Consider the following 25790-nt stretch of genomic DNA (forward strand, 5'->3'; position numbering starts at 1 on the left):
TAATAGGGTCTACAGGCCTTAACTTCGGTTTCCAGATGAATAGCAATCTTACAATATTACTAACCTGGTTCGAATCATTCGTTCAAAGATTTCTTTGTTATATTTTCTTCGATTTTAGCCTTTCATGAATATTTCCATGATCGACTTAAAATTTTCAGGAATGTTATGAAATGAATACAAACAGAATGATACAGGAAGTACACGTTATATTCTTTCCAATTTAGCTCTTCCGAAATATTACGAAAGAAAGGTTACTGACTTTTCTTTTAGCTCTGTGGGAATACTGCGAGATCGTGATAAACAGAAATGCTATTGACACTTTCAAAATTAAACGATATCTTACCCATTTAGTACCTGGGAAAAAAAAAAAATCGCAAAGAAATGTATATATGGGGGGGGGGGAAGGGTGATTCAGATTTAAATCTAAACTAAAACTGAAACTGATTTTCATTTTTCCTATGATCAGGAATACTAATATTTATGTATACGTAAACCAGAGAAGAGTTCCAAAGATTCTGAATTCTATATCTTGAACTTTATTGAAATAAAAACGGCATACAAGTATTTTGCCTATCATTTTGAAATACATCTTATAATATTTAAGGCGTTCGCATATTTATTTCAGTTTTTAATCTTTAATGAGCGAAACGAAACTCATAAATAAAATCATAATCTGAATACCTAAGGCTACAGTCTTGACTTGTTCAGAACGTAATCTGAAATTTATCATCGTTAACAACTGATTCTTGAAATTTGAATAAAAGTTTTTTAAAGTCAACGATAAAATAAATAAATAGAAAAAAATAAATTAATTAAAAATGTAAAAATCATAAAATTTAAAAAAAAATCATTCTAATCTCCGAATACAGATTCTAATTTAAAATTTGAAACAATCTTAAGCACAACGAGCTTTCAAAATTTCAGAGTAAAACTGGAAGGAAAAACAACTTTGCCGTCATATTATTTCCTCATAAATTAATGAAAAATGGAATTTTCGCTTTTATTTAACAACGAAAAGTTTCAGTTTATAACTTTCCATTATCTTAATCTAACTAGTTTTTATGATTCAGGTGCGTACTCTCGCTTCTCCCTTCTGTTCTCCTACCAGAATGCAAATCAAGTTCAATACTACACTGCTGGCCATCGTAAATGCAACACCCTGACGGAAGCATGCAAATAACATGAAATTTACAACATGCATTAGCGGAGGTGAGATATGCAAATGATTAGAATTTCAACGCAGATGCACATCACACGTGCCTGTGGCGCCTCTTCAAAGCGCTATTTAAGGATCGAGTTTTCGACGATTTCAAGTTCGGCAATTGTGTTTGATCATCGTTTGATCATCTATCCGAGTTCGACAGAGGAAGGATAGTGACCTACCGAGAGTGTGGATTATCTTTCAAGGAAATCGGTAGTCGTGTTGGACGAAACCAAACAAGTGTAATGCGGATATGTGACCGTTGGATGCAGGAGGGTACGAAGACCTTCGTGTTCAAACGCATCCACCTCAGTGCACCACTTCACGTGATGACAGGAATATTGTGCGCATCGCAGTGATTGATCGCTCAGTCACATCACGAACAATAGCACAGCACATTCAATCTGTATAACGCATCATCCAGTGTCTGCGCGTAACATTCGATGCCGTTTACAGCAGAGTGGTCTGTCTGCAAGACGTCCATTGCTTCGTCTACCCTTGAGGCAAAACCACAGACGTCTCCGAAGCCAATGGTGAGATGAAAGAAGGATGTGGACGGCAGAATGGAATGAAATTGTCTTTACTGACGAATCACGCTTCTGTCTGCAATACCACGATGATCGGATTCGAGTCTGGAGACACCGTGGAGAGAGGACGCTGAACATCTGCGTTATGCACCGCCACACTGGTCCTGCACCGGGTATTATGGTATGGGGCGGTATTGTATATCACTCTCGCACTCCTCTAATACGCATTACCGGTACTTTAAACAGCCAGCGTTACATCTCCGAGATGTTGGAGCCAGTTGTCCTTCCTTACCTTCAGGGCTTGCCCACTGCCATATTTCAACAGGATAATGCGCGACCACACGGGGCACGCATTGTCCAAGGGTTCTTCGTCAATCGCCAGATTGAATTGCTTCTCTGGCCTGCTCAGTCTCCGGATCTTTCGCCGATAGAAAACATGTAGTCCATGGTTGCTAAACGATTGACCCAGATTACATCCCAAGCTGCCACACCAAATCAACTTTGGCAACGTGTGGAAGCTGCTTGGTCTGTTGTACCCCAAGAACACATCCAGAGTCTCTTTGAATCAATGCCGAGGCGTGTGGCAGCGGTGATCATCAACAATGGCGGCTACACTTGCTACTGATTCTGGAAGGAACCACACTTCACAGAAGTCTATAAATTTAATCACTTGATATTTGGTCAACATGTTATCTATTAAATAAATTTTGTTGTGATATCTCTTGTCTTTCTTGTTGTTGCAATTTGGGAGGCCAGCGGTGTATTTAAGGCGAGGTTTTTGGATTAAGTCAAAGCGTGTTCTGCCTCTCAAGGCCATGTTAGAAGATTTCTTTAGTTCAAATAAGATTATAGTCTTCGGCTTTGCATTGCCCATAATTGCTGACATTTAAATTGTTACGCCGGTGAGCAGTTTGAGCAAACTTTGCGTTAAATAATTTGTGTAGTCTTCGACTACTAGATTTAGTTTTAATTTGAATATGACTGCTACTTTTAAGTTATCTCGCCACAAGTGTTTGGCGCTGCCTTTGTTAAGTACGAGACGTGCATTTTTTGTCCAAGGTTCTGAAATAATAAAAAGTTTATTTTGTAAGCTTTTCAAGTCTTTGTCGTTACCTACGGATGAGCGATAATTAGCTCCAAGTGTGTCAGAGTTCGGTTTATTTGATTATCGCAAAACACTCTTGAGTTATCAGCCTATGGGAAGGGATGCCTTCGTGGAAGACTCTCTAAGAGAACTGCCTCATATACATGTTACACATGAAAAAAACCACGAAAACTTCCATGAAGCCAGCCTGTTCGCCAGGGTTCGAACCCCGGACCAAACTATCGGTCTTCATCCATCTTACCACTCGTCGGCGTCAGGAATTTGGATACTGGCTTATGCTATCAAAGAACACCAAATTGTTTAAGTTATTTAAGACGGAGCTAACCTCTTTCTTTTTCCTATACAGTGCAGTATTTAGGTATAAGCTACACAAACTATAGCATAGAGCTTCCCGCTTTCTTGGGGGCACGGCCCTGACATATGATATCTGGACTTATAAAGGGCTCCATATCTCAAATATCTTAGGGCCTTATCAAGTCTGAATCCGGCTGTGTCCCTATATATGGTTTGCATACAGCTCTTGGAAAAAATATTTCATATTTCTTCCAAGTGAATTGAAACTAGCAGCACCCATCCAATATTAGAGTTTAGATAAATTTGAAAAGAAGCGTACCAGTGATTAAAATCTGTATGTTGCAGGAGATGTCCAAAGGAGGGCTTTGTCTCTGAGAGACTACTCTTTTCGTTTTGCGATTTTGCGTCGAATCACTTTGAGCGTCCGTTTCACTTTCAAACTGTTCCCACCAAATGTTATCCCCCTGCATTACATTTGAAGAAATTAAATAATGAAGAATATCCATAAATGTATGTATGTTTCTCGCATTGTGATAAAACAACGGTACCTAGAGCCATTCAATTTTGAATGACGTAATCCTACTGCGAATATGGGCATCTGGATGCCCAAATTTGAAATTTGGAATTTGTTTTATTATTGATTTCATATTTTGTAAAACTTTAACGAATTTTCGATTAACAAACTCGTGGATTTCAAAGCAAGCAATGGCAACGTCGGAAAAGAAAAAAAAAATTCTTATCTCCAGCGCGTGAGACTGTGTATCGGAATTCTAAAGATATGCTCAATTTAAAATTATTTTGCGATATTGCTCTTGAATTGAATTTTATGGTTTAAGTGCGAGGACCATGATATTTAATAACTAAAGGTAACACACAAAATGTTAAAAAAAAAAAAAAGCTCCTTTGGATGTAATTTGAAATCTGAAATTTTTCAGATTTTCTTTACCATTAGTTTCATTTTTAATGCAGACGATAAAGTACAGTTATATTGAGACAAGATTCTAAGCTCGCATTAGAAACATGCTTTATTTATCATGTTGATTGAAAAACGTTAACAACATTCGTCGCAAAATAGTGTTGAGAAGTACAGATACCTTTTTTAATGATTCACTATACGCTGATATGGAGTGAGTGTACTTACACTCATGTCCATAAATTAAGGATAATTCGGAGTCACGCGGAAATCGAACTCTAAAATAAATATATCACCTGTAAAATCACTACACACATCTTCGAGAATCATATGCAAATTTCAGGAAGTAACCATATGACACCGATGGTACGTCACGATGACGAGAGTGTAAGAGAGTGATATATGAGGAATATAGGCAAAGGAGTAAAATTGTTCGCAGGCGCTTTATAAGCATTTCAGTGCAATAACCGAATAGTTATGACACAAAGGACGCATTTGGATGATTTTTTACGTGGTAGAATTATCGGCAGTCTGGAATGTGGGCGTACCCAACTGGAAGTATCAGACGAACTTGGAATTGCCCAGAGTGTCCTCTCCAGGCTTTGGCAACGATTCCAAGATGAGGGTAATGTGAGTAGACGTTACAGCACAGATCGCCCCAGAGTTACAACGCCGAATGAGGACCGGTATTTGGTAGTTACTGCCAAAAGAAACAGGCGGAGCACAGCCTCAGACCTGTCTCGTCAGCTCTCTTCAGCCACTGATACGACAATTTCAAGGCAGACCGTGTACAGACGCTTAGGGCAGATTGCTTCTATGTGCTCGTAGACCTGTCAGATGCGTTCCGCTTACTGCAACTCACTGTCGCCGGCGGTTAGCCTAGAGTAGAGAGCATGCATTGTGGACACTGCAACAGTGGGCTTGTGTGATGTTTTCCGACGAGTCCAGGTTTAGCTTGCAGTCTGATTCTCGCCGGACTTTCATATGGATAGCTCCAGGTACCCGTTACCACCAAGAAAACATCATTGAACGAGACCGTTACGGTGGTGCAGGAGTGCTCGTTTGGGGTGGAATTATTCTGGCTTCCAGAACTGACCTGCATGTTCAAATTGGAACCATGACAAGCCAAATCTATCGGGACGTCATTTTGGAACAACATGCACGTTTGTTTCGGGGAGCCATGGGCGCACAATTTGTGTTTATGGATGACAACGCCCGTCCTCACCGTGCAAACATCGTAAGCGAATGCCTTCATTCGGAGGATATCACCCGTATGGACTGGCCAGCATTCGCCCCGGACTTGAATCTAGTAGAGCACGTGTGGGAAATGCTTGGCCGACGAGTTGCAGCCCGTCAACCTTCTCCTACATGTCTACCGGAACTTCGGAGAGCATTGCTTTTTGAGTGGTGTAATATCCCCCAAGATCAGATCGATAATTTGATCCTCAGCATACCTAGGCTTTTTACGCACTGTATTGCATCGTCTGGGAGACATACAACGTATTAACAATCATACTAACCATGTAATATTCTTTTTTTTTTTTGTAAATAGGGTTTTTTTTTTTTTTTTTTTTTTTTTTTTTTAATTTGCTCCAGGGAGAAAAAATTGCTAATTTTTTTAATAATATCAAACATATAGCATCTTCTTTTGCTCTTTACCTTTTGTTTAATAAATAAGCTTTACAAATAAGTCAAATTTGCTTTGCTTCTAACTCTTCTTTTGCCTGATTTTGCATTATCTTTAATTTATGGACATGAGTGTATATTGTAAAAAGAATAGGCGTGAGGATTAAACAAGACGAGTAGAAAAGAAGAATTAACCACACAGATAAGGAAGTCGTCAGTTTCATTGCCTGACGATGTGTTAAAAGACTAGATATGCTTGAAATTAGCGTGGAGGCACCAGCGCGTATAAGCTCCTTTTTTTTTTTTTTTTTTTTTTTTTTTTTTTTTTTTTTGTGTGTGTGTGTGTGTGTGTGAACTTTAGGCGGGGTTTTTAACCTCCAAAAAGAGTATTTTGAAATAATATTAGAAAAAATAAAATGCATTTTGACAACAGTAGATTAAAATTTCTTCATAACTCGTAACTTCCTTTTCTGAAAATTTCCGATTGTTACCCTAACATCAACATTTTCACCATCTTTTAGCAAGTTATCACTACATATACAATAGCCAAAGCTAATAAGTGTAAATAAAGACACTAAGTTAACAACACAAAAAGGAGTATAGGAATTAATACTCTGAAGGACGCTCACATTTCTATAACCTTGGACAGCTCTGTTTAATATAAATTAATTCAAATCAGAGCTTTATATTCATTACACGCCTGCAACATATCTAACATAAAGAAATAAGAAAATTTTCCCTAAAGAAAAGGTAACAAGCCTGTATGTAACACAGCAAGTCCTGCAGTATGCTGTAATCTATAATTAGCCCGACAAATAAGTGTGAAAACTTTTTTCTCAACATCTCAGAGCTTTCGTTGAGAAGTTGGAAAAAAAATCAATAAAGAGGTATGTGTTTTTAAGATATATTTATAAATATTAAAAATTATGTGTCAAATAATTTATCAATTAATTATGAAAAAATTAAAATGTTTAAGTTTTCTAAAATTTCAACGAGAAAAGCAAACAAGTCTGTTCAAAACAAAACTATAAAAACAACAAACTATTTTATTTTGAAAGAACTCTTTTAACTCTTTAGCTAAAAAGATATATGATTTTTCTTTAATCTTCTTCCGAAAAATAAATCCATAACACGGCGAAAGAATACTTTTCAGATTTATTTCAGAAATGAAACTTTACTTTTGCATATCAACTGCAATAATTTTATTCATTTTATTCTTTTAAAAATATTCCTATAGAATTAATCTATTGGAAACGAAAGGAGAGCTTAGTTTGTAGTTGTTTGTTATTTCGTTCAAGAGTAGTTAACTTATCATTTAATTAAACACATTTCCAACATAGTATGCATTCGTCCTTCTATGATAATGGAGATAAAATGAAAAACTTTTTAAGTACGAAAACAACAGAAACTCACCTCTTTAAACAGCCACCTTCAGCCTTCGTTCATTCTGAACGTCATCCCTACTAAAACTACTGCTTTCCTGTTTATAATCTGTTTAAGCAGTTTAACAACGTAGTATTACTTCATTCGGGTCACTTTTACGCCGGAACTTCCTTTAAAATTGATACATCTACAGATAATCAAAGCGGAAGTTTTTGTTCTTTCAAAGAGCTGAAATTTCACATTTGAATAACGGTCGTGTAGCAGAAAGTTGTCAGATTCGTATTCAGGACCTCACTTCAACAGAAGTATTATTAAGCTTGGAAAGTTTCTAACATAAATCAGTAAGAAAGCATGAAAAGGAAAAAAGAGGCAGAAAAATGCATATTACAGCTGTATATTTACAATTCTAGCAGTGCTGTTATTGCCAGCTACGACTCATGTTTTCACAGCTTCTAATGTAAAATTCTCGTCAACAAAGCAGTTAAAAAAATCAACGCCTCGTATTAGGTTTTAATTGCAGAACTAAGAGTTTATTGAAAATTAAACTGTTGGGGTATTATAGTATATTTTAAGCCAATTCTTTTGCTTTTCTCATTTAAGTATTGGTAGTGTACAGTTACATTATGAAATAATTCTTTCAGTTTCCTCGCTAAAATATTATTAGCTTAATTAAGCTTAATTAGCTTCTCATTAAAATACATAGAATTTTGAAATATTTCTTCATTATGTCCGTTTAAGGACTCAATGACTAGGTTTCAATGCCAAGGAATACTGGACATTTACATGATTTCCACATGTGTAACAACATAAATACCAGGTAATTCTGTGAAAAATTCATTCACAAGGCATCTCTGTCTGGGCAACTAGCTCCTATGTGCATTGCCTTAATTAAAATCAATCTGCCGCCCCAAACGGGATAGTGGTTAGTGATTCTGACTGCCATACAGAAGGGCCTTAGTTTGAATCTCGGAGAAGACTTGGGTGTCTGTAAATCTGTAGTTCTTTGCAGCTGGGCACTCTAAATATATAGCCAGCCAAAAGTCCTCTAGTGTGGATTTGGATCCTCTTGTGTGGTAGGAGAAGAGGAGTGGGAGACCCTCGGACCCACACCCGGGGTGCTTTTCCTCAAAATTTGGATGGAGTTGTAAAAAATCGTACTGTCATCTATATGGTGCTCAAGCTCTTGTCAACGACAGGCGTAATCTTGTGCTCCCTGCCACGATGAATTTCGTGGGCTTGTTCTGATTCAGACAAGCGACATTTCCTCTTTAACTGCTCGCCACAGTGTTCTGATAATAAAATACTCATTTATAAGACCATGTTGCGTCCCATACTTACCTATGTCTGTCCTGTCTGGGGATATGCCTGCAAAACTTCTTTAAACAAATCATAAGTGTTGCAAAATTTTATGCTTAGACAAGCGGTGGATTGTCCGTGGTTTATTAGAAACTCGGCAATCCACCGTGAATTTAAAATGCGTGAAATAAAATGTTGTATGGCCATGTTGGCTGAAAAATACTTTAGAAAAATACCACTTGTGCAAAATAACACAATTCCTGTGTTAAGCTGTGATTATAATAATAGGGCGAATAGAAAAGACACCTCGCGGTCCTCAGACACTTAAACTAATGTCAATGACTCTCTGTATATATATATATATATATATATATATCTGTAAAATATAAAATCTTGCTTTCAAATAATATATTAATAGCCCTTTAACTTCACTTTCATTCTGAAAATAACAGCAATAAAGTTTCTCCCTGCAGTTCTGATGCGCCCTTACCGATCAAATCTGAATCCAAAATCCTGTGCCTTAATTTTTCATGCGATCTGAAAGGGAATTTGGTATAAAAAGGGTAATTACGTCGCAACTCTCTCTTTTTCTCTTCGTTCTTCCCAGACGCTTGTGTCGCCTTGCCGTCTTTTATCCATGGAGAATTAACTTTTCTAATTTTCGTCCTTTAAGAAGACGTAATGTGTACAAAATTGAAGGGTGCATAGCGCACCCACAGTGATAATGTGAATTATATAAGAATGACATTATGTGTAGAATTTGCCGTTATGTGTGTTTTTCGAGTGTCATTTTGCTAACTACGCAGCAAAGTCTTCAAGTTATGATGCAGTCCTCTCCAACGCCAGTCCGTTGCAGCTCTAAACCAGGTCATCTTATTACAATTTTAACGCAGTTTTATCACAATAATTGGGCAGTGTTATGACATATATATGCCAAAAAATGTGTTATACCTTGTACTAAATGGAATATGTTATACTTATATCAATTCTGTTCTATATATTTGCACTGTTCCTCCATATGTTTAAACCATGTACTTTGATTCTGAAAACTTTTTGCTGAGTACTATATGTTTATGCGTTTCTTTACTGCTGTTTTGTAATGTTATATTATTATTGATCTGTCTTGCATATTGACATTTTTTTAAACCTACTTGCCACTGAATTCGCACTACCGTTTACTCACATTGCTTACTTGCACTAAGTATTCATCTGGACTTGACTATCGACTGCATCCGTAGCATAAATGGTCTCGATTGGCTCTTCGCTATCTACCCTGCGGACTTTTCATCGACGTGTGCCATGTTTTTGTTTATCGCATGTTATGCAATCTAGTTATGTATTCGGAACTTATAAATGTTCGAAAAACGGCATATGTGTTACACTAGCATAGCGCTCACACGCGGGCCCACCTGTCTGCAAACGCTGTTTGCCTGAGGCGACAAGCGAGATTAGTCACAACAACAACCACAAAATTAACTTACCTTACCGCTGAAGAGTTGATTGCTTCTAAGGTGTTGAAATTTTCTTTGAAACACTTTTTTTTGCTTTTCACATTTGAAACAATATTTTTATGCTTTTGATCCTGCAGTAAAGATAACTTATGAGGCATTATAATTATGGTTTTCAATCAATTTTTAGCTTTTAGGATTAAAATGTCGACTGTTTCTGTTGTATTAGAATCATTTTTGAAGAAATTTTTTTTTTTTTTTTTTTTTTTTTTTTTTTTTTTTCGAACTTAAATTAAAAGTTCGTCAACTTTTCGCATACAAGTAAAGGTATGTTATGATATATTACTATTCGGTGTTTCAACTAGTTCTTTTCTTTTTCTGACAGATTTACTTAGCTTTTCCAGTGTTATAATTCTATTTTGAAAAATTTCTTTTTGAGCTCTTAAGTAATGTATTAATTCTATTCTGAAATAATCACGCTGTTTTTTTTCACCGAAATAGTCATAGCTTCTGAAGCAGTATAATTCTGTTTTGAAACAATAATTTTCTTCTTCTTACTTAAAGGGCAACAGCTACATCTGTTGTGTCGAAAATGCTGTAAGCAATATATAAATAATAACACCCGTATCTTTCATTTTTTAAAAATAAAACAAAAAATTAAACTCGGAAACTCCGCAATTTTCTATTTATGTAAAACAGATACATCCTCTAGTTTTAACAGTGCACACAATTTTTAAAATCATTTATTATAATCTCTGTAACATTAATTTCTGGAATGAATTAAAAAGTCCAACACTTTTAATTATATGTAAATGTGACTAGATTTGAAGGCCACACTCTTTTTCAATAACAATTTTTCTCTATGCCACATTGACAGTTTCTCGTAAAGCAAATATTACAACACCTGTTATCATCACCTTTCCAGTACCTTATTTTTTTATCACACGGAAGAATCGTTCTCTCAGACATGCATTTCCTATTTATTCAAGTAGCACCTGCAAGAAAAATAAACTTAACTTCAACATAAAAAAATTAAGCGAAGTCTTGATTCAACTACAAGCAAAGCATTCACTCAAAGAATGTGATGTATTTCAGTTACTTATTGATACAGACGATCAGAGAGTACCATGACGAAATGCAGATAGAATGATGTTCTTGGAGACATAACACGACGATCCTTCATAAAGCAATAAAAAGTATTTACTTAAAAAATAGAAAATTTGCATTCTAATGATTTCAGTTATAGCATGTAACACCTCGTAGAGAATTTTATTAATTAATAAATAAATGTAGTGCATGATGTTGCGAACTGGGGAGGGGGGACTAAATTTTTACCATTAAATAAAATCAAAACAAAATAAATAAATTTTTAAAGCTCCATCAGTTTTTTCCTCCATTTTTCTTTGAAATACGAAATAATACTAATAGAAAAATGTCAAAATATAGGAAAACTTTTCTTAGACGACCACTCTCAATTTATTTATTAAATATCATGTTCTTCGCGCTTAAACCATAAAATTCAATTCAACAGCAATATCACAAAATAATTTAAAAAATGCATATCTTTAGAATTTCCGATACACAGTCTCGCGCTCTAGAGATTATTATTGTTATTATTATTTTCCGTACAGTGTTGCCACTGTTCGCTTTGAAATCGTTGAGTTTGTCAAAAATTCGTTAAAGATTTACAAAATGTCAAATAGGTAATAAAATAGATTCCAAATTTGGGCTTCCAGATGCCCATAGTCGAATGAATTGAAAATTGAAGTTGCACACACTTATAAACGGAGAAAAATAATACAAAATTTAGCTAATCTACAGGTTGAGCTGTTTTTTGATAGCTATGTGCTTGCTCCTTTCATATTTGTCGTCATTTTTGCGGAATTAAAGCGCATATAAGGCCTGAACCTGTTACTTAATCAATATTATTGCTTCAGAATAATAATATATAATATACGAGTAAATAATAATATAAATATAAATAATAATAATATATGTCCGCCTATTAGGTGCCTCCACAATAAAATGGCTACCACTTCTGGCCTTAGTAGTGGCCAATGCCGTTATACGCAAGTGCGTGCCATTTGTAAAATAATAATAATAATAATAATATATGTATTTAAAAGATAATACAATTGGTTTTTAATACAGCAACAAGAAAAAAATAATTCCTTGTTAAATTTAGTTTTATAATTTACTATTAACATTAAAAAGGTATGAGCTTGAGTTAAATTCATTAAACGTCTTTGCACTTCTTATTTTATTTCTGTGCATATTAGCCTCTATGGAATGGTTTTGACTACATTAACATCTAAATGCAAGCCAAAATTATCAAATTCTGCAATTACTCTCTCAAGCTCAGTTTTGATTTGTTATAAATCACGCTAGCCAAAAAGTGTATGAATGTATTTTTGGACTGTTTAGTAATAAACCCAAAAATAGAACCTAGTTACTGCCTAGACCTACTAAGTCCAAGCCTAAAGCTCTGTATCTTGGGTAGCCCCAACTTCCGCATTACTATGCTTTTCTTTTATACAAAAACAAAGAGCATTAAGTGTCCCTGAAAGAATGCTGTTCGTATGGCATCGGACTCTCTTAACAGAGTTCGTCCAAGGTTTAGAAAAGGTTGCTGTACCTTCACAACTCCTAACTAGCCAAAATATTGATCAGATAAATCTTGAACTCCTACAGAAAGTGCCGATGATAGAAGAGTTAGAATTGACAGAAACAAGCGTCAACTCGCACTTGCTACAAGTCTAACCAGTAAGGAAATTTATGACAAGAAGAAATGTTTTTACTCGTCTTTTGAATTTCTGTCGTGCGTAAAACTGAGATAATTCCTGGCTCGCTTGGACAGTTATTTTTAAAGAAGATAACATTCTTTTTCTTCATCATTGATTCTCAGTTTGTATTGATTAAAGCTTCAGTAGGAGTGATAGAAAAATTTAATATGTAACGTTTCATTAGCAAATCAGCATTTTTTTCCATATTTCGATTCTGTGACTCAAATTATGCTTAGATATTAAATTCTATAAATTTTTTGTGAGAAATTTGTAGAGAAATTTTAAAATTTATCTTGGCGCATTTTTTCCCTCTGCACCAAGAATAATTCACTTGGCGAACTTCTTAATTTATAGCAATCTATTTTCCTTTCACTTTTCTCAGAAAAAAAAAAAAAAAAAAAATCTTTCGTTCATTCTTTCAAATAATTTTAACAAACTGCGTAAACCACATTTGGCGTTATTATAACTTATTATAAATATGCCAAATTTCAAAACGCGCCAGTACATAAGTTCACGTACACTGCGAAAAAAAAAATGGAAGAATATTATATCTCCCGTTCTACTGGGCCGATTGACGAAATTCAAATTGCGTTTTTCATATCTCGAAAGCATGATTTAGGATAAATATTAGATTTATATATGATTTAGGATATATATTAGATTTATATATGATTTAGGATATATATTAGATTTATATATAGCATTGTTCTAATATAGGCATTTTGACACAAAATCGGACTTTTTCTTATATGACATGCCAATTTTTCCATTTTTCAATTCTACGACTAAAATGATGCCAAACTGCCAAGTTTTGTAAAAATCGCGAGAGTAGTTTTTAAAAAATTAGCTCTAAAAATTTTAGCTCCTCAGTGTTAATTCAATTTGATATATATTTATTAATATATCTTTTTTTTTTTAAACTTATTTGATTCTTCCTTTCACATTTCGAAATTTAGGTTCATTCCAATAGGTTTCTATAAATCAAGAATTTCGCTAAGTAAATTATTCTTGAAGAAAACTAAAAAAAATACGCCAAAATAACTTTTTTAATTTCTCCGTAAATTTCGCACCAAATTTTACAAAACTTAAAATCTATGCATAATTTGAGTCGATAAATTTAATATATATCCTAACTCGCGCTTTTGAAACATGAAAAACGCAATTTGAATTTCGTCAATTGGCGAGAACAAGAGATATCGTCAATTAGTAGAACGAGAGCTATAGAACTGCCCCATTCCCCACCCAGTGTTTATCTTTGGAAATTTTGAATAAAAAACTCTAATTTTTTGCAGGTGTGACTAGAAATACACCTACTTCAAGATGATAGTAAAATTTTTGTCGTTTATAATACAAAATGTTTTTGAAAAATTTATAAAAATTACTAAAAACTACAAATTGAAAAAATAAATCAGGAAGTATCTGTGGATTTTATTTCGATTGAACTTAAATTTCGAAATGCGAAAGAACAAATGAAGTAAGTTTAACAAAAAAAGAAATAATTAACAAATATGTAAATTCAATTAACATGGAGGAGCTAAAATTTTGAGAACTAATTTTTTAAAAACAACTTGTGCAAATTTTACAGAACTTGGCACTTTGGCATAATTTGAGTCGAAGAATCTAAATATGGAAAAAAAAAATTTTGTTTCTCGCATTCAAAATTCCCTCAATTCTAGTCAAATTACCAGTTTCATTCTAGCTCATACTACCTCATACCACAACATTCCCACCGCCTCTTAAATGTACAATTCTATCAAGCAATATTCATTCAACTCATTCTGCTTTCCACAGACTTCAAAATAATAAATTTTTAATAATAAAAAATCTGATGTGTACACCACATGACTTCCTTGTACGGAATATTAAATTATACGCATTTTTTCTTGCATTTTATTTAAACTTATTCGATTGAATTAAAACTACTTCGCCGACAACGCATAAACCACAATAGAATAAATGCATTCTTTAAAATTCACTTTGTTTACCATAGCGACACTCTGGCGCTAGGTTTACTTAACAGTATTATATTTCATTCATATTATAACTCAGAATGCACAAAATGTATATCATTTAAAGAATTATCTAATCGTTGCCACATGTTCTATTCAAATACTATAATAAAGCTAGAACTATGAATAAAAGAAATTAAGCAAACAAAACAAAAAAGAAACAGTTTTTCACAGACGATTGAGTATTTCTCATTTAATTAATTCAGTTCTCACTTCGCGAGAAGGCAGAAATACATAAAAACTCAAAATATCTATATTAAAAATTACGAAGTAAATTTCAAACGCTTATTTCGTCGAAAAAATTCCAGAAAGAATTAAGCATGATTTAATTGGCAATAATAAATGAAGGCGTTATCTTTCTTGTTGCGAAGCTAAGTTTCTCTAGATTGGCAACAAATCTACTAGTCTCCTGTTTCAAATGTAAACATCAATGGCCGCCATTAAAAACAGGCTTAGCGGCAATTAAACAACTTTAAAATTGCTGATAATTCTAAAAATATTGCACACAGATTTACTAAAGGCATAAATTCCTTAACCGGAAGATAAAAACAACATAATTCAATCATTTTTTAAAGCTAAAAATGCACAATTTAAAAGCATATAAGAGTAAAGAAACTGAGATCACTGAGCCGGGTAATAAAGTGGATATATATATAAATATATTTATATACGTTTGGTGCGGCCGATTGCAACCAAAATACGAGGTGCACATCTGCATGTTATAGCAGTCCTATATACAAAATTTCAACGTTCTGAGACTAATCGTTTTTGAGTTATGCGAGATATGTACGTACGCACGAACGTACATACGTTCGTACAGACGCCACGAAAAATTCCCTTCAGAATGAATTTTAAAGCAGTTTTACAATTTTTTTGAAGGAAAAGAGTATTTTATTCTGTCCTTACGTACAGATATCACGCAAAAGCATCGTTAAATTGCATTCGATAGCGGTCAAAATGGATATTTTCGTTGAAATATGCTGCCTGAAACTTTTCGCGATTACAATACTTCCTTTTTACTTCGTACAAGGAAGTAAAAAGGGAATTTTAACTGATAAGATTAATAGAATGTTCTAAAACAAATTGCTTTTCTTTTTCTTTTACTTTCAGTACTTGAAGTCAAGTTTCTACCTTTTCCATTGGCTGTTGAAACGCTTTTCTTCTCTTGGAAATTTGCATAATTTTGTTTTTTGGCTTTGTGATTACATGATAGTTATTTTTTCTTTTTTACATAAGCAAATTTGAACTAGTTGTGATGCAAAAATTTAATTTAATTTATATCATTTACTGTAAAATTATTGCATAAATTTGTATTCTTCAAATACTTTTTCCCTTCACTGTAGGCATTTTAAAACTTCATCAAGGTCAGGCTTTTCGTTTCCATTAATAATGCTTGTCAAGAATGCAAGATTAACACGCAATACAAGAAGCCTTAACACGCAATGCTATTCATTCTTTGGCAGAAGCATTCAGAATAAATTCAACAATGTAATTCACTTTTCGGAGTATCTTATTAAAGTATTTCCTTATACAATTACCTCCCTTTGTTTAATGAACAAAATAACGATAATAGTAATAATTTATTTAATACGGAATATACTAGAATTTCCTTTTAAATGTGATAATTATAACCATCAACCTTAGGTTCTCAAAAATATATGTTAAATTGGTAAAGAACACAAAGAAAGCTGACGCTGGAGCCGGTGCAATCGGCATTGCTGCACCCGAAGAAAGAATTTAGGGATGAAAATTTTTAGAAGCATCGAACAGAAAAATTTTTAGAATTTAGAAACGCACCTGGCGGCAAAAATGCCTACTGCCCGTTCTGATGATACACATGGTGGTAGACAGATCTTCATAATAAAATATAATATACGAAATAGCGCTCAGTTAGACAACTTCAAGTCAAGAATCCCAATAAGGGTACAAATGCTTGTGACTGTCACATGTACGAAGAAAAAGGGAATTTTAAATTTTATCGCACCGAAAGTTCTCTAGTATAGTTACTGGTACTGTTGATCATACACGTCGGTGGTTAATGTGCATCATCAACGACAGGTGCAACGATTTCTCTGACACATGATTCTTGAAGAGTTCGATTTGAAAGCAGATATGATAATAACAACAAAAAAAAAAAAAAAAAAAAAAAAAAAATTCTTTAACGCTTGTGAAAATTTTAATGTTTACATTAAAAATCTCCTATGATACCACATTTCAGACAAAATCGACAGACTGAAGTAAACTTTTTCCTACATGAAACACGGAAACGCAGCAGGTTCTATAAATATCAGATACTAAAAATAAAAGAGCTCCTTCCTGTTCATGCAGTGAAAGTAGCAGTAGAAAAGTATGAAGTAAAAGAGATCGTTGCTGTTGCAATATCAGTGTGAAGATATTCTCAGTATACATTCATGTCCAGTTTTGTTTTTACATACCTAGAAATAATGGTATGCAATTTTAATGGTACCTAAAATAGTGGTATTCCGTGAAATATCCAGTCAATGTAATCCATTTTTTTAGAAAATATGTGAAAAACAAGCCTAATTAGCATTATTCAATCAAAAGTGATCAAACGGTATTGATATGCAAATCAAGGCGTCATCTGAATGTGAATTAAGCACTTTGCGCAAAGTGAATATCTCAATACAGCGCTTGATTTCAATGTGCAATGACTCAAAACAGTTTGTTGTGGCTCAGAAGTATCTTTTGGAAGAATTTGTGAAGTGGCGAATCATCGGACGTTTAGAAACAAGACAGACAATTACGGAAGCAGTGAGAGGTGTAAATGTTTCCAGACAGACAAAGCTCTACGCTAGAGAAGCAATTTCAGAATCCTGAAAGGATACTTGAACGAGGTCTGCGTGATATAAACGAATAGAAATTCCTTCTCAAGATCGATATCTGGCAATAACTGCCAATCGTAACTAGAAGTCTACCACTTAGCAGTTAAGTTCACAGTTTGCAGCAGCCATTGGAACTGTTATATTTCTGCGTGACCACGAAATAGCCCATGGCGAATCAGCTGCCGAGGGATTGCCCTGTCGGCGAAAGGGCGACGGCAAAACGGCGACTGCCAAAAGTCTTAGACCAGGGGTTCTCAACCTGTGGTACGTAAGAGACGCAACACCTTGATTGAGTTTTTCTCTAACACTCGTAAATTTATGCGATCTGAGCTTTGTTCAAGCGTGGTGGTGGTAGTAGTACTTTGTAGTGGTGGTACTAAAGGTTTTAAATTTTTGTTTAGATGGTACACGTTAGTGAAAAGGTTGAGAACCGCTGTCTTAGACCCTTTAGCCTTCATCGTTGAGTTGTGGCAGCTAATAAGCCGATGCCTTGTATTTACTAAATTACGGATAAATGCCTTATTCGTAATTTAAATACAAGATGCTGTGACTCTATGTCTACTAAGACTACGGGTACATGAGAAAATTTGGAAGAAGACTCTTTTTTGAGCTTGTTAGCAAAAGAAAATTTGCACTAGAGCTCTAGATACAGAGTGTCTTATCTCAACTCATTTGTGTTTGATCTGCAATCATCGAGCTGTACTTCTCAACCTGGCTACAAGCATCCATGTTCTGATTTCACTCATTCCATCTGCTGATATATACACCAATATTGTTACTTTTTTTTTTTTTTCCCCCTCCAGTTGTTGCGTTTTTTTTTTTTTTTTTTTTTTTTTTTTCTGACACCAGTTGTTACGTTATTTTCTTCCTTCACGTTCGTCCGGTGTTCGTAGATTTGGAATGAATAACGACGACACTTGATGAAGTATCGAAACACACTTTATTAGTCAGTATTGCCAGGATAGCTCCAAAACACTTTTACAGTCGTCGAAGATCTACAATAAATACGCCACAGCCTTCCCACTGTCAGGCAACAACGGTGGAGACAGCTTCACTGCAAAGCACCAGAGTACAGCCTTCGACTCTCCTTGGTCGTTCTCGGAACTTCACGTACTCTCGACACTCTCCACGCTACAACTCGCGATGCACTCGACGACACGCAGAGCACGGCTCCCGACTCTTCGGTTCAGTCGTTCCTGGAGCTCAACACGCTCTCTCGACGATGCACTAAGAGACTCCTTCGGTGCACTCGACGAACCACTCGGCATTCGTTGCCCGGCTGTCAACTCGATCGACTCCGCAGGGATTGACTCGCTAGACGAGACATACTCACTCTCGATGAGAGACACACTCTCGATACTGACTGACTATCAGCTCGCCAGACGAGGCACACACTCACTGACTGCGGACCAGCAGGGTTTATATAGCTTTCGGCTTGTGTTCTAGGACATTCTGGGTTAAAGTGGTAAGAATTCGTTCCAGAAGGTTCTCCATCAGTCCATGGCATATCGGCAATTTTGTCGCCAAATAAGAGATTGCTCGCCAAATATGGCAACTCTGCCTTCCCTTGCCATTTTATGGCAACCCTAAAACTGCTTTGCGGGGAAGCCATCTCACCGCGCCTTGACATTTCGTAACAATATGTTACCCTCCTTTTTTAACTTTACGTCCTTTCTTATTTCAATGGGTAACTCTGGACAATTGTTATAAATTCGGAGATCGAATCAGAATTTTTTTTAACGAAACATTGCAGAGACATTAGGATTTTTTTGAAAACAGGAAAGATGAAAAATGTGCAACGCCTTCGCCGGGAATCGAAGCATGGACCTCTGGAATAAGCGCCCAGCATGCAGACCACCACCCCATGAAGACATGCCAAGAAGGCGTGAGAAATACCTTATATACTCCCCCTTTTAAAGGGCGACTGGGGGTTTTAGGGTTACCCAATTGTTAAATCTTGGGTGTGGAGAATCCTCATCCAACACCCTTTTAGTTCGGGCGCCACTGTAGAGACATTAAGATTTTTTTTGGAAATAATAAAGATGAAAAATGTGCAACGCCTTCGCCGGCAATCGAGTCGCGGACCTCTGGAATATGCGTCCAGAGTGCAGATCACGAAGGCATGCCAAGAAGGCAGGAGAAATACCTTATAACATTTCCCGATGAATCAGATAAAAGCATTTTCTTAAATTAGAAATCCTATCACCTTAAATTAATTAATCTTCATTGTGCAGATAAATGTGCTTCGACATAATTACATTTTTATCTCTAGTAATTATATTTTTACCTCTAATCTGATATTTATTGATCTAGAAAATGGAAATTTCAACTAATGCAGGTAAAATATAAGCTACACGTCTTAAACAATCAAGTCATGAAAACACTATTTTAAAATTATTTTATACAAAGAATAAATAACTCTCGTTCAAAGAAAGGATGTCAGGACTTGTGTTTCTCTTGATTCGCTTTGGAAACATAAATGATCCTGAATAGGAACAGGGAGCTTTCTCAAGCTAAGTTCAAGAAGGTGTAAAGTAGACAGCACAAGCAGGAAGGGTATACGAAACCCTTTATTTTCAATACTTTACAGGTCTTTCCGAACTTCGGAATACAGAGACCACCCACTTGTGGTCTGAACGTAAGAATATAAAAACTACTAACTAAAAGCTAACTTTGAATTAGTATACGAATACCAAGCACTAAGACTGGCCTTTATTTAAAAAAAGGTACGTGTGTAGTACGCCGAGCTGCTAAAACTACGATACGTCTGCAAATATCAAAAGGGCTAAACCTCTGGCCTTAAAGGCAACCAGCAACCGAGTGAAAACTCGTAAAACTACAGTGGCAAGCGGCTTGCTTCCTAAAACTCCTTCTCTCTCTCTCTTGGCAAAAAACCACAACTTAAGTACTTGGCGTTAGCAAGACAATTTGCATAAACAAGTTAAAGCATTTAATTCTGGCCGGAAGTAGAAAATAAGAAGCGATACTACAGTTTTAAAATAAAATAAACGTTAGTAAAACTTAGGATCCTTACAAAGAGTCTCTTAGATTTATTCAATTTATTGATTTGCATTAGATTTGAGCAGGCTTCTTCTCATAACCACAAGGGTTAAAAGACAAAAAACAACATAACTCTCGGCGTTTGTATTTATTAAACGAGGTTCTTGTTCCAGAACTCGTGACAAGCCTCCCTTAAGAAGAATTAAGTAATAACAACAAAAAGAAAAACAAAAAAGAAAAAACTTTTTTACAGAGCGCAGTAGAATAGCACGTGTGAGGCAAAGGGTTCTCAAATTTTGATTGACATCTCTTAAAATATGTTATTCATCACAGAAGACGCTTAAGCCATTTTGCTATTATTATTTTCGCTTACTGGGTTTCACACTGGCATGTGGTTGATAATGCCCTTGATTTGGAGAAAGTTCAAGATTAGCGCATTTTGAAGAGTGGTTGATAAGAATTCGAAAAGTAATTTGTATCAAAACATATGATTACATAATAAATTTGACGCAAAGAAGGAAATGCATATTCTTCTAAAAAAAAGGGGGGGGGGAGAAAAAAAAAGAAAAGAAGATCTGAAAGGTTTCAGATTTTAAATTACGTCCAAAGGGGCCTTTTTTTAACATTTTGTCTTCTACCTTTATTTATTTAATATCAAGTTCTTCGCACTTAAACCATAAAATTCAGTTCAAGAGCAATATCGCAAAATAATTTTAAATTAAGCATATCTTTAGAATTTCCGATACAGGGTCTTGCGCATTGGAGATAATTTTTTTTTTTTTTCTGTACAACGTTGCCATTGCTCGCTTTGAAATCCTCGAGTTTGTTAATAAAAAATTCTTTAAAGTTTTACAAAATATGAAATCGATAATAAAACAAATTCCAAATTTCAAATTTGGGCTTCCACATGCCTATATTCGCAGTAGGATTACGTGATTTAAAATTTGATGGCTCTATGCACCGTTTTTTTATCATAATGCGAGAAACATACATAATTTATGCAGATTCTTCATTATATAATTTCTTCAAATATAATACAGGTCGATAATATTTGGTGGCAACAGTTTGAAAAATGAAACGGACATTCAGAGTAATTCTACGCAAAATTACAAAACGAAAACAATAGTCCCTCAAGGGCAAAGCCCCATTGGACTAAAAAAATTAACCTGAAAATAATATAATACATTTATTTATTAAATGCTAGAGATTCTTGTATTTAGAAAGTGGATTTCGTGTCTTCGCAAAGCAGAAGAGTAATACCACTTGAAAAAAATACTAGCTGCAAGCTTTGTACATCAACAGTGCAACGGAAGAAGTGAACTGCTGCGTCTTTGAAAATTTTAGTCTCGTCTTTTATTAAATATGCTCATATAACTTAATGTGGCGTTAAATTAGTAAGAAATAATTTCACAGCAAATTTTCCCCCTATCATTTGGCTTAACTATTTTGAACACCTCACTTTAAATACAAAATTTCATGTTTTTTATCCAATCTTCAGTCTGTGATCGACTTAGAGCACACATAACCTATAACCTTTTTAAGAATTCCTATAATCCACAGAAAAGTAAATGTTAAAAAATGATTATTTCATAATAACTTTGTTATGATTATCTTTACCATATAATAAAAGAAAGAGTCTGCCTGTGTCTCTCTCGTTCGTGCTGCGCGTAAACTAATAGACATTAGGTGTATCTAAACAAGAGCCAGTGCACCTGGAAGCTATTTTTTCGAAGCGAAGAATTTCCATTTCCCCCCCTCTCTCTCTCTTTATTAGCTAATGTTAAAGAGGCTTTGTATATTTTGAATTATGTCATCCACAAAGCTTTGCTTTCTGATGATAGTTTCATTCTTTTAGAAATGTGGTTTTGGCAACAGTTTTTCATTCATTACTTTGGATACTGGACTGCTGACTGTTTTCTCTCAAAAATACGAGATTTATTGCTTATTTCATTGTAAATATTTTATATTACGTTTTAATAACATATAATTTTAATTATATAAAAAGTTTTGCATGATTGTTTTTAGGAAATAGAGTTCTTGCTTTATACCATTGGAATTCGTAAGATTTTGCAACGGGAAAATATTTGCATTAAGGGATATTGCCTATTTCATTGCAATGTTTTAATATGTGATGCATTTTTATTGAATTTTATTTTAATATAGTTGTTCTGAAGAGTAAAATTTTGTGCAGGTTTTTAATTTAATGTTTGGTGTTCTCTTTAGGCATTTTTACGGTACATTTAAAAGCCAGACGAAGGCTGACCACGTAACGTCTAGTTTAATAATAAGTTTGTAAAAAGTTTTGTCTGGAAATCTATTTTAATCGCCCACAGAGGGCGTTGAGGGCGTAAACGATGCATGTTTTTTATTTTGAATCTGGCAACGGCTAATCTGGCAACAGCTTGTGACGAATAAGTAATAGACTTGAATAAACCTTGAAACTTGATTTTCATTGCCTTTTAATTATAGACTGTTTTGGATGTGGAATAATATTTCGTGAACCCTAGACCGCACGATGTTTTAGATTTATGAACGAAGTGTAATAAATTTAACTCATAAATCAGATGTTTTAAGAAACCTGAAAGAAATCTTAATCAGATTCTTACTGTTTTAAGTAAAAAAATGGCGACAGAAATAAATAAAACAAAGTAAATAAAACAAAATACAAAAAATGATCATTTAATTAATTATTTTAGATGCTTTTCTATCTCTTTGGTATTAAAAAATTGTTTCAAATTTTGGTTTTGACTTGCAGAAACCTTAGCAAAGTTGCATGTAACACCAAGATTTTGAGGAACATAATTTAAATTCTGTTATTTTAATTTCTGGAAATCTAATTTTTGAATTAGACCTATCGTAACTGCTTAGCACAAAATTATTTCAGGCTCTAAACTGAAATCTGCGTATCAACATAAAATTTAGCTTTATTTTAATCTTATTATTATTATTTTGCTTTTTAAATATTTTTTAGATTTTTGAAACTTTATTTTCGAAGTGTTAGAATATCTTTGTTACTTATCGGAATTACAAGAACTGGAAGCGAGACTAAATATTTGTTTATATAAGTTAAACTTCTCTTTGAAAACAACTCACAATCAAAAATCATGAATATAAAATAATTAATAAATATGATATTCCCCTTGGAAAGCATTTTATGCTTCTGTGCTTCGTAATTTAGTTACCTAACCTAAATTTATAATAGGAACATCTGTATATTTTCCATTCACATAACTAGTATAGAGAGAGGAGTAATTAAGCTCCGACTGGCATGCCAGTGGTCGAGTGGTTTGAGTTACCGAATGGTAGAAGTTCGTTCCGGGTTTGGGTTTCCAGCATGGGTAGCACTAATGAGAATTTTATCGTTTTATACGTAAATAAAAATGTCGCAGTTAATAAGAGAGGGTGGTGCAACATATGATAACGGTAGTTTATCAGACTAATTAAAAAATATTAATTCTAATTATTCTACAAATTTTTTATATGCTATAAGTATGGCATATATGATACGTTTATAGTTAGGACCAAGTTTTTTTCTTGAAAGTATGAAATCAGAATTACACTTAATTTATTGCTTTTTCTCGGCAAGACTCTCAGCAAACGGAAGAAGTACACTTTTCTGCCTTTTCCTGAAACGAAGCCAAACAGATCAATCATAATTGGGTCTCAACAGAATGAGGAATTTTATCCTACATAACAGTGTTAAACGACTTTTATTTCAAGGGCAAATAATAACAATGGCAATAACCTACTCAAATGCTAAAAGCAACCCTCGCATTATATAGTGGGGATTAAACTTTTAAGTAACCTCTTTCAACTGTACGGAATTTTAGCTTTTTGCTTTCAACTAGTACTCTAAAAAGGAGATCTAACATCTGTAATTAAATAAATTGAGCTAAAACAAATTGTCTAATAAAAAATTCTTTTGAGATTTTTGGTCATGCTCTTCATCTATACCTGACTTTGAATACCTTAAATTCTTTGTATAGTATACTTAAACTCAACACATCATGGTTCCTTGAACATAACCTTTCGTAGGTTTTAAATGACGTTTTTAGAAAATTAGTACCCTAAGCGGCTACTTATGCCATCCATACTTAAAGCCTATTATGTTTGTGAGAGACTGCATAATCATCTAAATTTTAGAACTTTCCTTAACAGTTTCCTTATGCCTAACATTCTGTAACGGGATTTTTCATTTATGGTTTCTCAACCAGTCTCGTAGGCTTAATATCAATCAAGACACACTGGAGGATATTTGTTGAATATTCTATCTTAAAGATAAAAACGGAGGGTGCATTCTTTCAATCATCTGGGCGTCTGTTTTCCTTAATGATTCCCAACCAAGGCTGTGCAGAAGATTTTATTGTGGTTCTTTTCTTTTCTTTTTTTCTTTATCATTAAATTCCTACTTTAAATTCACACTCTCCCTATATCTTGTTCAAATGTTCCATCGTTAATAAAATACTTTTTATTCAGCCACTCAAGTTCAAATACATTTTTTAAACGTGTAGTGACACTTGATGTTAATACAGTTTTTTCACATATTAAAGATAATTAAAATTTAATTTCACATATTTAAAAGTTCACATATTAAAATTTCACATATTAAAACTTACAGATAATGACCTTTTATTACGAATTCTCACGTGCTGTAAAAATTAATTTTATAACAACTTATAAATAATAGTGCATGACTGTTGTAAATTGGATTGTAATATTTAACAAAAATAAGTGGCAACAGTAAGACAGAGTTCTAAAGATTTTTCATGTATGTATAAAATTAAAGAATCGTAGTTTTATAGAGTTAAATGAAGCGGATGTAATGTCCCATTATGTAGCGAAAATTCTTATAAGTAGGAACTGACTTTAAGGGAAAAAAAATTATATTACTTGTTTTCAATAAATCTGGTGAATGTCGGCAAAAGCTTGTAGATTCATTTAATTTTTGAAAAAGTAAATCTAGAAAACTCAACTATACCTCCCCCAAAAAAAGGAATCGAACAAGACTCTCCCACCGCAAACTGGATATTTTGACAATACACTACAAGAGCACATGGCATATCTTTCATTCTGTACACGCTTATCAACATTTAAGGCTTTTTCCATTCCTTAGAGATAAAATACTGAGAAATGCCAGGACAAGGTCGATCACATAGAAATGGTTCGGTTTTTTTTTTTTTATAGTGCGAATTGCATACTATTTTCAGTTTCCCACACGTCTCTGGTAAAAAATCCAAGACTTGAGATTTTAATATGTGTGCTCTATAAAAATAAAAATAATAAAAATTTTTAAAAATCTGAAAGGCTTCAGATTTTAAATTACGTCTAAAGGGCGTTTTTATAGCCTTTCACGTGTTACCTT

General features: G+C 34.2%; 1 protein-coding gene across 2 annotated transcripts in view; it reads right to left on the reverse strand.

Moving 5' to 3' along the window:
• The window catches only part of whd (carnitine O-palmitoyltransferase whd), a 128643-nt gene that overhangs the window by 86898 nt on the left and 15955 nt on the right, over positions 1-25790 (reverse strand). Inside the window, exon 1 of one of the 2 annotated variants that reach the window (XM_035353448.2) lies at positions 7080-7212. The exons of the other annotated variant lie outside the window; for it this stretch is intronic. The gene's annotated coding sequence lies outside the window, so the exon portion shown is untranslated. Of the gene's footprint in view, positions 1-7079; positions 7213-25790 lie in introns of those variants that run through there. 2 annotated transcript variants of the gene reach the window in all.

The sequence above is a fragment of the Stegodyphus dumicola genome, chromosome 7 (assembly GCF_044657685.1).
Source record: "Stegodyphus dumicola isolate Sdum_Otavi_A_Nest chromosome 7, ASM4465768v1".
Lineage (NCBI taxonomy): Eukaryota > Metazoa > Arthropoda > Arachnida > Araneae > Eresidae > Stegodyphus > Stegodyphus dumicola.